Genomic DNA, 12,573 nt, shown 5'->3' with positions numbered 1-12,573 from the left:
TCAACTAATTATAATAGTAATATATAATGTAACCAATGTCAACCATATGAATAAACTAACTATTACAAGACTGTACTAAAATCTGCCGAGTAACCTTTTCAGAGTTAAATATTTAGATACCTACCTATTGTGTTATAAAATAATATTTCTATAGCATACTCCTATGTGGTATAAGCCACAAACTAATTATATGGATTTGTGGTATCCAATTTAGTACTTAGACAAACAAGAGATCATTTAAAAAAAAAAAACAATTTTTCACTTCGCCCAAAAAAATTTTGCAGTTCTTGATTGGGAACCAGTATTACGCAATGTATTTATAATATACTCACTATTAACTATAATTTTCCATTGCCTATTCGTAAACATAATTTTACTTTTTTATAATCGCCGTAAAAATGTTGTCGCCCCCTAACATAAGCCAGGGTGGACTATTGCCCTCCCAGACCACCTCTTAAATATGACCCTGCTTACAATAGTTAGAAATAATTGATAGTTAAATACTTGCAATAAGTTCAGGAGATGAAGGATTTACATTTAATATATTTTATTTACAATTAAAAATGTGTATACTGTATACATACCATTATGATCAACAACGGGTTCTTGTACACCAAAACAATTATGATCATGATTGATGATGTCTAAACAGTAACAGAAACAATTCTTATAACAACCTTTTGAATTATTGTGAATACATTTAGAAGTAAACCTACTTATCATTCAGTACTAATTAAAACTAAAAAAAAAAAAGTGCTTCCATTATGTTATGATCAGCTCACAATTATTACTGATTTTGAGCAAGGGCTAATCAATGCAGTAAATTTAGTTTTTCCAGAAAGTAAATACCAAGGGTGTTACTTTCATTACTGTCAAGTAAATAGCAAACACCTTCCACTGAATCTATTAAAATTAATAGTACGTAATTAATAATTAATAATGTATGTCAGGCAGTAATAAGATATGCCAGAAATAAGAGGAGCAACTTATTTCAATTATTCAAAGCTGACAATAATGCTGCTCGTGTGCTTCGAATGGTAATTTGTAAAAATTAATAAAAATTATTATAATGAATAATAATTAAAATTTGTCTATAGAATAACCTATAATTTTATATATCATTCATTATTTTTAATTTAATCTTTAGACCTTACCCTAACCACATTATCAATACACAAATTACAGTAACTAATTAATATATTTTTATTTTGTTTTTACTTTCAGATAACTTGTTTTCTATGTAAATTGGTTGGCCACACAACAGCTAATTGTAAAAAAAAAAAACCGGAGAAAAATCTAACAGTGATTACCTGTCCGATTCCAATGCAACCAACACTATGGATATCACCACTGAAACGAAACAAAAATTGAAGACACTCTCCCACCTCCCGACTTAGATTTTCTAGGAAAAAATATTTCAGACTGGTCTAAAGAACCATCAACCCTGAAGTACCCCACGACTCTTCTCCAAACGAGATATATAAAAGACCAATCTCCGAATCGTCATCCTCAAACCCTCCCCCCTTCTCACCGAACAATTTAAATACTTCCACGATCATTCCGCACAAGGAAATTGTCACCAAAAAACCCAAAATTCGATAGCGATCAAATTCGTCCAACAGACAAACAGAAAAACCTTATGAAGAGGGCCTCAAAACTGTGGAAGAATTTTTCACTTATAGAGATCCCTCACCAATCACTTTTCTCCAATTAAGATACATCCTAGATAATTTCACTATCAAATCTTTGAACATTCACACGCTGGTTGAAAATGTAAATACTGATATAATATCTCTAATGGACTTATTAGACTCAATCCGAGAAATAATAAAAGATCGTAAACTTAAAACACGTTTATCAAGGTTAGCACAACTTCTGTTTCAAACACTACCCCCTCAACAAAACCCTACATAAGCCAAACTCAAGCAACACAACACATATATAGCCAAACTACCACATCACACCCCCCCTCACCCATTCCCCAACTCATAAAAACACACTAATAATGAATTATATTATACAATGGAACATCAATGAACTCCTTAAACACTTCGCCGACGTCCAACGTGCAAAATACAGCATTCAACCATTAGTTTTTTGTTTTCAAGAAACCAACTTAAAAGCCCACCAAGACTTCCCCTTACGTGGATACGACGGGTATTATAAAAATCGTCTAAACACTGCTCGTGCTAGTGGTGGTGTGGCTACCTATGTTTCAAATCTTATCCAAAGTGAAGAAATCCGAATTCAATCTCCACTAGAAGCAATAGCCGTCATTATTAATATCAAAAACCCAATATGTATATGTAATATATATATACCTGACAGCACCGCTCTACTTCTCCACGATCTTAACCAAATCATTTAACAATTGCCCAAACCTTTCCTTCTTTTAGGTGACTTCAACAGCCGCAATTCATTGTGGGGTTCAAACTATACTGACCCTAGAGGCAAAACAATCGAAACATTTCTGGAAAACGATCAACTAATTCTTCTTAACACCGGAGAATACACCAGACACGACTCAACAAATAAATCTTTTTCCGCCGTAGACCTATCAATAACCAATAGCTCATTTGCGCCTCAAATCGAATGGCAAGTTCTCAATGAGTACAATTGTAGCAATCATTGGCCCATATCCTTAACACTACTGGACCAAACACCAAAAACATCGCCATACACACTTTGGAATCTAAAGAACCCAATTGGGAACTCCATTATGATCTAATTAACCAACATTTACTAGAAAACCCTATACAAATTGATACTGAATCCAAACTTTGTCAAACACAAATAAATTCTATAATAACACAGTTCTCAAAAATTATAATAGACGATTATAGCTATTGGAAAAACAAACATAACCCACAAGAGAAAAACAGTGCCATGGTGGAATGAAGAATGTAAAGAAGCAATTAAAAAATACAAAAAATGTCTAAACAAATTAAAAAAGACAAAATCACTCACTGATCACATAAACCTAAAAAAAACTCGAGCAGAATCTAGATATATAACTAAAAAACACAAAACGTAATCATGGCAGAAATACACAAATTCAATTACCCCCAACATTTGCTCAACAGAAATATGGAAAAAAATCAAATCAATCAAAGGACTGACTCATCAACCTTTCCCATCTATTCTTAAACAAAATGACATACAACTATCATCTCCAATATACATAAGTGAAGCCTTTGCACAATCTTTCACGAAAAACAGCTGTGACTCAAATTTTGATCCAGTTTTTACACATTATAAACATAATCATGAGAATCTAATCATCAACGAGCTCAACAACAACTTTCAACATCAAGATGGTTGTCTTAATATCCCATTTAATGAAAATGAACTCCATAATGCCATGTTAAACTGTAAAAGCAAAAGCCCTGGGCCTGATGATATACCCTACTCGTTTATACAAAATATGCCCTCCAATGGTATAACCCAACTTCTTAAAATATACAATATGATCTGGAATAATGGCATATTCCCTGATCAGTGGCGCAACGCAATAGTTATGCCTATCTCCAAACCTAACAAAAACAAATTTAATTTAGCCAATTATCGTCCAATATAACTTATAAACACAATGGGGAAAATAATGGAAAAATTGTAAATAAACGTCTTATTTGGCACCTGGAGACAACCAACTTTTTCACCGAAGAACAATGTGGCTTCCGCCGAAATCATTCTACAATAAACACCCTCGTAAAACTCCACACCGACATAAATAACGCAAAAAATATCAAACAACACCTATGTCTTACCGCTTTAGACATTGAAAAAGCTTACGACATGACATGGCGAAACCGAATCCTCAAAATTATACGAAGGACCAATATCAATGGCAAAATGTTTCTTTTTCTGGGAAATTTTTTAAGCAATCGTACAATACAAGTCAAAGCACATAATGCAGTCTCTAAACCCTACCTTACTGAAAATGGTATCCCGCAAGGATCAGTCATAAGCGTTACAATGTTCCTCATAGCAATAAACAATATATTCCGCAAAATACCAAATCCCACAAAACATAATATTATGTTTGCTGACGACTGCTACATATACTGCGATAGAAATAACATAAAAACTACATTCAATATCCTACAATCATCGCTACACATTCTTCAAAATTGGTCCAAAGCTACCGGTTTTAAATTTTCCCCCACCAAAAGCCAATGTATCGTCTTTAATTATAAACCCAAAATAAACCAACAACTATCCTTATAAAATACACCTTTTATTATATAAAAAAATATTAAAGTACTAGGAATAATTTTTGATGACAACCTCAAATGGACAACGCACCTGAAACAACTCAAAAGCTCCTGCAAAAATAAAATAAATATAATCAAAACTCTATCTCACCGCACTTGGGGAGAAAACCAAAAGTCACTACTCACCATATACAAACCTCTTATTCTATCCAAAATTAAATATGGCTCACAAATATATAATTCAGCTAAACCCAACCTCCTAAAGATTCTGGACCCTATTCACAACGAAGGAATCCGTTTGGCAATTAGAGCTTTCAGAACAAGCCCAATTGACAGCATCCTAAACTACGCAGGAGAAATCACACTACAACTCCATAGAGACCAAGATACAGGGGATACCTAAATCCATTAGATAAATACTGCACTATTTTTTTTGATGAGATATCACTATCTCCCGGTTTACAATATGTACCACACCAAGATAAAGTGTTAGGCTTTGAAGACCTTGGATGCAAAAGAATAAAACCGATTTTTGCCAATAAAGCTGTGACATTCATAGTAAAGGGCGTTCGTAAAAAGTTAAAACAACCTGTGACATCTATGTTTACAACAGTACCATAAAAAATCTCGAAATTGTAGTACCTAGCATTAACTTTCATTCCAAGTACGAAACATGAAAAATAATAAATTAAAAGGACGCTACAACAACACTAGATTGTAGAACGTATTCAAGTTTAGCCTAACCTTTCGAGTGAGTTAAATATTGACAGTTATATATTGTTATATAGTATACACTATATGACAAGCCACAAGCAAATCGAACAGTAAAATTTGATCGTCATCTTAAAATTATATCGATAAATTTTGATAATGAATATGACCGCTGACTGCGTTATTATTATTATTACTCATTATCAGTTGTCCACTTTGGTCTTCGGTGTACCTTTAGGGTAGTAGGTGTATCATATAATTATGAAGATTGTTCAGAAACTTGCGTTGGCTGCAGCATGAATAATTTCATATTTTTTATAACAAGTTCAGTGTCAATCGTAAAATGGTTAAGCGGGGAGAAAGAACCACGAATGCTACTATTAAGAACGAGCGTCTAGAGACAGCCCCCTCGGAGCAGTTTCTCTTATCACAAAACCATTATCACATAACCAATCATTATCACGGTCACAAAGTTTAATACCATTAATATGGTCAATACGTTATCAGTGAGCGCCAAATTAAATTCAAATTATTTGAAAAATGTACAATATTAATTTATTATTGAAAATGTAAAATATATTGTATTTAAACAATAAAACGATTATTAATAAACACTTGTATATAACACTTGTAAATATATTATTTAATTTGATTAAAAATTATTTTTGTATTCTAAAGCTTTTAAAACACATTAAAGTCATGGTATTATTCCTAATAGATGAATATAATTTTTATTAAGCCATTCATTAACAAATTCTAATTTTTATACTTATCCATTTAAACATAATCTATATGAAAGAAATTTATTTATTTCATTTTTGTATATTTTGTCTATTATTACCTAAAATACTTATGTACTGTAATATACAAAGTATATTTATTTAATACAGGTAAAACCCTTTTCAACTGTTATCTGTATTAATTTTTATTTCCTGTGGAAATTTTCTTACTTATTAATGTAACACTTTCTGTATGAATACCTTGTAGCATGGACATTGTTTCTTAAATATTATAGTAAATTGTTTTTTTGTATTTTATATTTTTAAATATTTTAACACATTGTTCTTTGATATATTTTTTAATTATGTATTTTGAATGTGCATACTGCAACATCCAATTAAAAACAAAATATAATTTAGCTCGACATATAAAAGTCACCCATTTTACTGGCATTGAGAAAAATAATCCTCAGTTAAAAATAACTTCTCATAATTTTGCTTCATTACAAGGTAAAGATACAATTTTAAAAAATATTATAATAAATTGTATATTATATTTATTATAGTGTTATAACTATGTTTAAATATTTTGTTAATTAATTGTAGAATTTAATGATTGGAGAGAGAGGGAAGAAATAAGCACTTCAACTAGGTTTGTTCAACACAGAGGAGTAAAATTTAATAAAAATAAAACTGTAACTACAAGGAAGTATTATTGTCACCGCTCTGGAGTATTTAATAGTAAAAGTATGGGAAAACGTTCCTTAAAAATTACTGGATCGTGTAAAATAAGTAAGTGATATTATAACAAAGTGTAAAAATAGATCAATTTATTTCCTTAATAATAGATCATACAGACATCTTTAGACATTAAATGTTTTGTTTTCTCATTGGACTTATTAATTTTAAAACATACTTTGAGCGTACATATGTACATCGGAAAAAGTTATGGGCAGCTTGCTATCGACATCAAGTAATGCTTAATACAAATATGGTATTAGAAGCTTTCCATAAAACTTTAAAACATGTATACTTAAAGGGGAAGAAAAATCAACGCCTAGATGTGTTACTCTGGCATTTACTTAAATCATTACGCGATAAAAACTTTGAACGACTAATAAAACTGTGCAATGGTGGAAAAGTTAATCACTACGTAAATGCTATTAATAGTCGTCATCGTGCTGCTGCTCAGATTAATATTTCTGGAATTTATCAAGTATCAGAAATCACTTGGTCTGTAACATCTGAAACTTTAGATCAAAATTACCTGGTTAAGAAACATGAACCATGTTCATGTAAAATTATATGTGTTGCGTGTAAAGTCTGTATTCATTTGTTTTCTTGTACGTGTTACGATTACACAATAAAAAATAATATGTGCAAGCATATACATGCTGTAAACATTAATATGGTTGACAATGAAGTAGTGATTCCAAGAACTGATGTATGTAATCCCTTAATAACTGATGAAGTATGTATGAAAATTCCAATCACACAACAACTATCTTCTGTATCCACAGAATCCATTGGTAACAAACTTTATGAATTCTACAACATGTTTATGTCCCAAGCAAGCACATTAAGTTCCCAGCAGCTAACAAAAATCAACGCTTCTATTGATACAGGTTTAGGCATATTGTATGAAGGAGAAAATAATTTAATAAAAAATGTAGAAAATCAGGAACCTGTAAACAAAAATGCAGAAAAACAGTTACGGTTTTATTCCATCAAAAAACAAAGAGTACAAGCACCAGAAGAACAAAGATTAAATAAACCTACATTAACAACTAGAAATCAAATAATTGCCGATTTAAAAGGAAATGCCCAAACTCCCTACATTCATATTGATTCTGACCACACTTATACAAAATAAGACCTAATTAATTAATTACATAGTTAATAACACTACATATTTTAATTTATACTTTAATTAATTTTCTAATAATTTTTATACTATAATAATTTTAATTTTATAACTTTTTATTTAGTTTTTTGGATGACTTACCAATCTTAACAACGTATTACAAATTTATACTGAGTGTAATACTGAAGTGAAACAATACAATACTATTGAAATTATGAAATCTTACGATGTAATATTAAGTAACTATTTTATATTAAGAATTTAAGTTATTTAACATATTTATTTATTTATTTTATATTACGTATTAAACTTTGTGACCGTGATAATGATTGGTTATGTGATAATGGTTTTGTGATAAAAGAAACTGCTCCGAGGGGGCTGTCTCTAGACGCTCGTCTATTAAGAAATCAAATTTTCACCCAAGAAATTCGGATTTATTTTATCGATACGAACATATTATGATATTAAAATTAATATTATGTTTCAAAAACATAAAAAAGGGTAAATGGATGTCGCTCTGCTGTACATTAGGTGTCTAGAAGAATGCTGTAATGGATGGCATTAAATTTGAATTCAATGATAAAAATTCAAAATATCATTGTATATGAAAAACGATTTTGAGCCGAGACGGTATGTGAGTCAGTATTTTAATATATATTGTAATTACTTAATATTAACACGGAGAAGTTGAATTAATATTATTTTTAAATTATCAGTGATGCTGGAAAAATATTAAATATTCTTATGTAAAATTGAGCTACTTTATGATGCAGGTAACGCGTATGACGTATTAAACGTATTAATTTAATAATATCTATTTTTTTAATGTATGTTGGGAAATTTGTATTTTAATTAAAATATCAGCTAGAAGTTGCTTTTCATATTACTAAAAACCGTGGTTACTTTTTTATTACAAAAAATACTTATGTGCTGTAACAACTAACAAAATCTACAGTGAGTATGCTCGAATTTCCGTTAATTTTGAATGAGTAATGTTAATTAATATCTGAGGTGTTAAGCATGAAAGGATTACTGAATAAGTAAACCGTTAACCAAGATTTTCAAAAAGTCAGCTGACGCTATGCGATTAATAATATGATGGCATCGTACTCGCTAGCTAGTAATAAACAATGTTTTGTTTTAAATAATCGGCGACGGCCTCGGACTCGGAATTCGAAATCGGCTTATTTGCAATTTATGTTCCAAGTACCCATATCCGCACCTAAAACCTGCAATAATATGGTTGGACCTAAATCATATAACATCGAAATCGCTGTCTGCATCGAAACTGCAATCGAAGACATCATTGAAAAGATCATAAATGAAATAGAATAAGAAAATATGCAAACAGAGTTAAGCGTTTTTGACAATTAAACCTAACCTAACCTAACCACTGGAGACATAGCGACAATCCTAGGTTATGCGATGAAGTTTGCAGGCAGCGACGAGGCGTAGATCATCGGCCAACCAGGCGAAGAACCCTGGAATGGACTGGATGAGCCAAAAATAGGAAACGCCGAGGTTACGCCGTCAAACAACGACCAATAGGAAGAAGAATCCAGGAATGGACAGGTCGAGCCGGTAATAGGAGACTCAGTGGTCGCGCCTGTTGAGGTGGTAGTAGAGCAATGTGACGAGACGATGGACGTCACACCAGCAAGGAGACCTGAGATAAGGTAAGGAACAGTTTCGGAGATTTGATCGGTTGGCTGGACCCGGTGGCAAAACCCATAATACTCGCACTTCCGCTCACTCCAGCATTCGTCTCCGCCACGTGGAGAGGTATCAGAGGACCCGTACGAGTATTGTATTGTTGCCCCCCGAAGTGAAGGCGTCCGAAAGTCCGCGGCCCGGACTCGAAGGAACGAAAAGTTTCAGGGTTCGGTGGTGCGCGACTTCACGGCAGAGCCTCCGATCGCCGCCGATTCCGCAAGCATCGAGATTATTGTGTTCAACGTTCGCTCTGAGCTTAGGTCACCGTTTGTCGCCAGGTGTTGACAACAGCCAACATCGCGCACCAGCCGCTCGTCGTCAACCGTCGTCGATATTGCGGCCGACGTTGCGTCTTGAGTCAACGTGCCCGAGACTCGTCCGCCCCGCAGGACGGCCGTGAGAACTCTATATTGGTGACCAGTAGCCACTTACTTAAAGACATCATATGCACCACCCATTTGCCATCACGTACCCCGCATGTCGCCTCGGCTTAACTGATGCCTTTTTTTTGTTTAATTTACATTGTTTACTGTTTTGTATTGCAGTTTTCATTTTTTCGATATACAACTAATTAAACATTTTTAATAGAGTTAAAAGCATTTTTATGCCTATGTTATTTAAACATACAATTGTGAACATTGTTCAATTAAAAATAAAAATTGTGTTTACACAGTAAAATGTTGTTTCTTATTTTACGTTGTACAATTATGAATACGATTTTATTTATTTCAACAGACTAAGGGCTCGTGAAAAATATTAACCAAATTTTTTTTATTATTTAAGTACCAAATTTTCAGAAGAAACATGCACTCATCTAGCATATAATACTAGAAAACCTGTAAAGTTATGTGTTGTTTGTGGTCTTAGTGTTTTAGTTAACTATAATTTATACACTAATACTGTAATACTTATCCGGTTCTTTATTTATGTTATAAACTACTTTTATCATTTTCAGTCACACAAGTGGGTTGTGGACTGAGTTTTTCCAAATTGAAATTTATTAAAAATAACTTGAGAAACTCAATTACTCAAGATCATTTAGAATGTTTTATACTCATGAGTGTAGAAAAAGATATTTTAACTTCTGTTAGCACAGATAATGTAATTGATAAGGTTGTATTAAACAGTGAGACTTTAAAAAAATTATTAATGTATTAACTATAAAAAATAAACAAATCTGTACTCTGAGTACCTTATTATTTTTTATATACCTAGTCTTGAATTGTATTGTCATATCAAAATAATATGTTGCTCGCTCTTATTTCTTGGGGACCCTTATTAAAATTACTTCCTGGTAAAAAAATATTAGCCCATCAGCCACTGGTTATTGGTGATCGTATAAATTATCTGCTGCCCATATTTATGAAGACAAAATTAAAAAGATGAAGGTTTCGCACGCTTCGCAAGTATTCAGCCAGCGGGTTGGCTCTTTTATAAAAGCTTGGGCTTCATGGACGGTAAGATTACAATTGACAAAAAAAAATTAAATATTTAGAAACATTAAATTATTCTTATTATTTCTTTTTCTATTTTTCAAGAGGTTCAACAAAATGTCAACTTGACTCATTCACCGTAAATACTGCAGTTTAAAGTATTTTTGTGGACAAGCTGTTTGACAGCGTGAATGATGGTACAATACGAGTATCTCCACCAATTGGATAGGATCTGAGATGTGCCATAAGCAATTTGTATAATGCAAAGTATGTATTTTGTGTCCAAACAAAATAAAGTAATATCAAAAAAAAAATTGGTTACTGGCAGTAGAGGTATTTAAATATCTATGTACAAAATTGTTAGATGATAAATTTGATTTGATTTTACTAAGAAATTTTAATTAAGAATTAATAGAAAATGTCTTTTGTTCTATTGGCAGCCATGGCATTGGAAATATAAACCCAACTTGCGCAGGTTTTATATCGTTTTTCAAATCCCTTTTAATACCAATATTAACCACAAAAAATTCGGTGGGAACAAATTGTGAAGATGATAATTGTGACTGAGTTGTAAGTAGTTTAAAAGATTTGTTAATATTAGATGAGTATGATCTCAAAACTATCTCAACATTTAAATTGACTATTTTCGTTTATTTCAAATAGTAGGTACCAGATCATATGTTACCGGTTGGATAATAAAAATAATTAAACCACTTGTCAATAATTGTGAAATGTATAAAGCTAAATTAAGGTCCAATATATTTTTTATCTAATGAGCATAACTTTATTAAAATCCGCGAATATGAATAATTTAATTTAATTTATCCAAAAGCTTCTAATTTTTAAAGTCTAGCTATACTTATATACGTATATTTATTCAATTCATTTATTTCAGATTTTATTGAAAAACCAAATCTAAAAAAAAAATGATTTCTATTATGAAAAGTTAAATTGATTTAAAATTATTATCCTGTCCAAAACTGACTTGCAATGTATCTTTTTAAATACCTACATCTATTAGATTACTAAATTTTTCATTCATCACAAATAATAACTTAATTTTGAATAAAGGCAAAAAAAATCAATAAATACTTCTAATAAAATTATGATAGCTGTTTTTAAATATCATAAAGCATAAAATAATAACCAAAAAAAATGTTTTTCATTCAATTAAGAGCCTCTTAGTATAACTACTTACATTTGTTGTATTATTACTATTTAGTTTTTATATTGTAATGTATATTATAAATAGTAAGTTATATAATTATTTTTTTAAACTATACCTATTTAGTACTAGTTAAATAACTTATTAATTAGGTACTTATTGTTTCATTTCGTTAGTTATATAAATAATATTATTATGTATAATAATGTCTGTATACTTTAATATTTTGTATAAAATATATTCCAGCTTATCAAAGTGTTAACCAACTTAATTGTTACTGTTTTACCTCATTAGCATTTAATTATTAAATCATTAAAATTGTTGGTTGGTGGTTCTACTAAAAAAAAGTTTAAAATATTAAAAATAATTTCTAAATCCAGCAATCATCGAATAATATCTATCGATATTTTAATTTTCACGACAACCACCGGGAGTGCTCAAGTCGCTGATTCAGTGTTCCTTTACAGAGTGCGCTAATATCTTTTCTATGACACTGCTGAGCTCATCATTTGAACATAGTGTATTAGTGTTACAGCACAACAGCACAGCTGCAGTGCTGAAACGCCTGAAACGCAGTGTCGCATTTTTTTTGCAAATATGACTGGCATTTCCTCTTTTTTTCATAATTCCACCTCACGTACGAATGTTGTAGATTCCATTGCTGGCAAACCCATACCGCAATTTGTGTAGACGAGATGGGTTGCTCGCTTAAAAATTTATAAAAGGTTCAAATTCATCATCTAAATCGATTTGT

Source organism: Myzus persicae, unplaced genomic scaffold (assembly GCF_001856785.1).
Source record: "Myzus persicae strain clone G006 unplaced genomic scaffold, MPER_G0061.0, whole genome shotgun sequence".
NCBI classification, from domain to species: domain Eukaryota; kingdom Metazoa; phylum Arthropoda; class Insecta; order Hemiptera; family Aphididae; genus Myzus; species Myzus persicae.
This window is presented reverse-complemented; position numbering follows the sequence as displayed.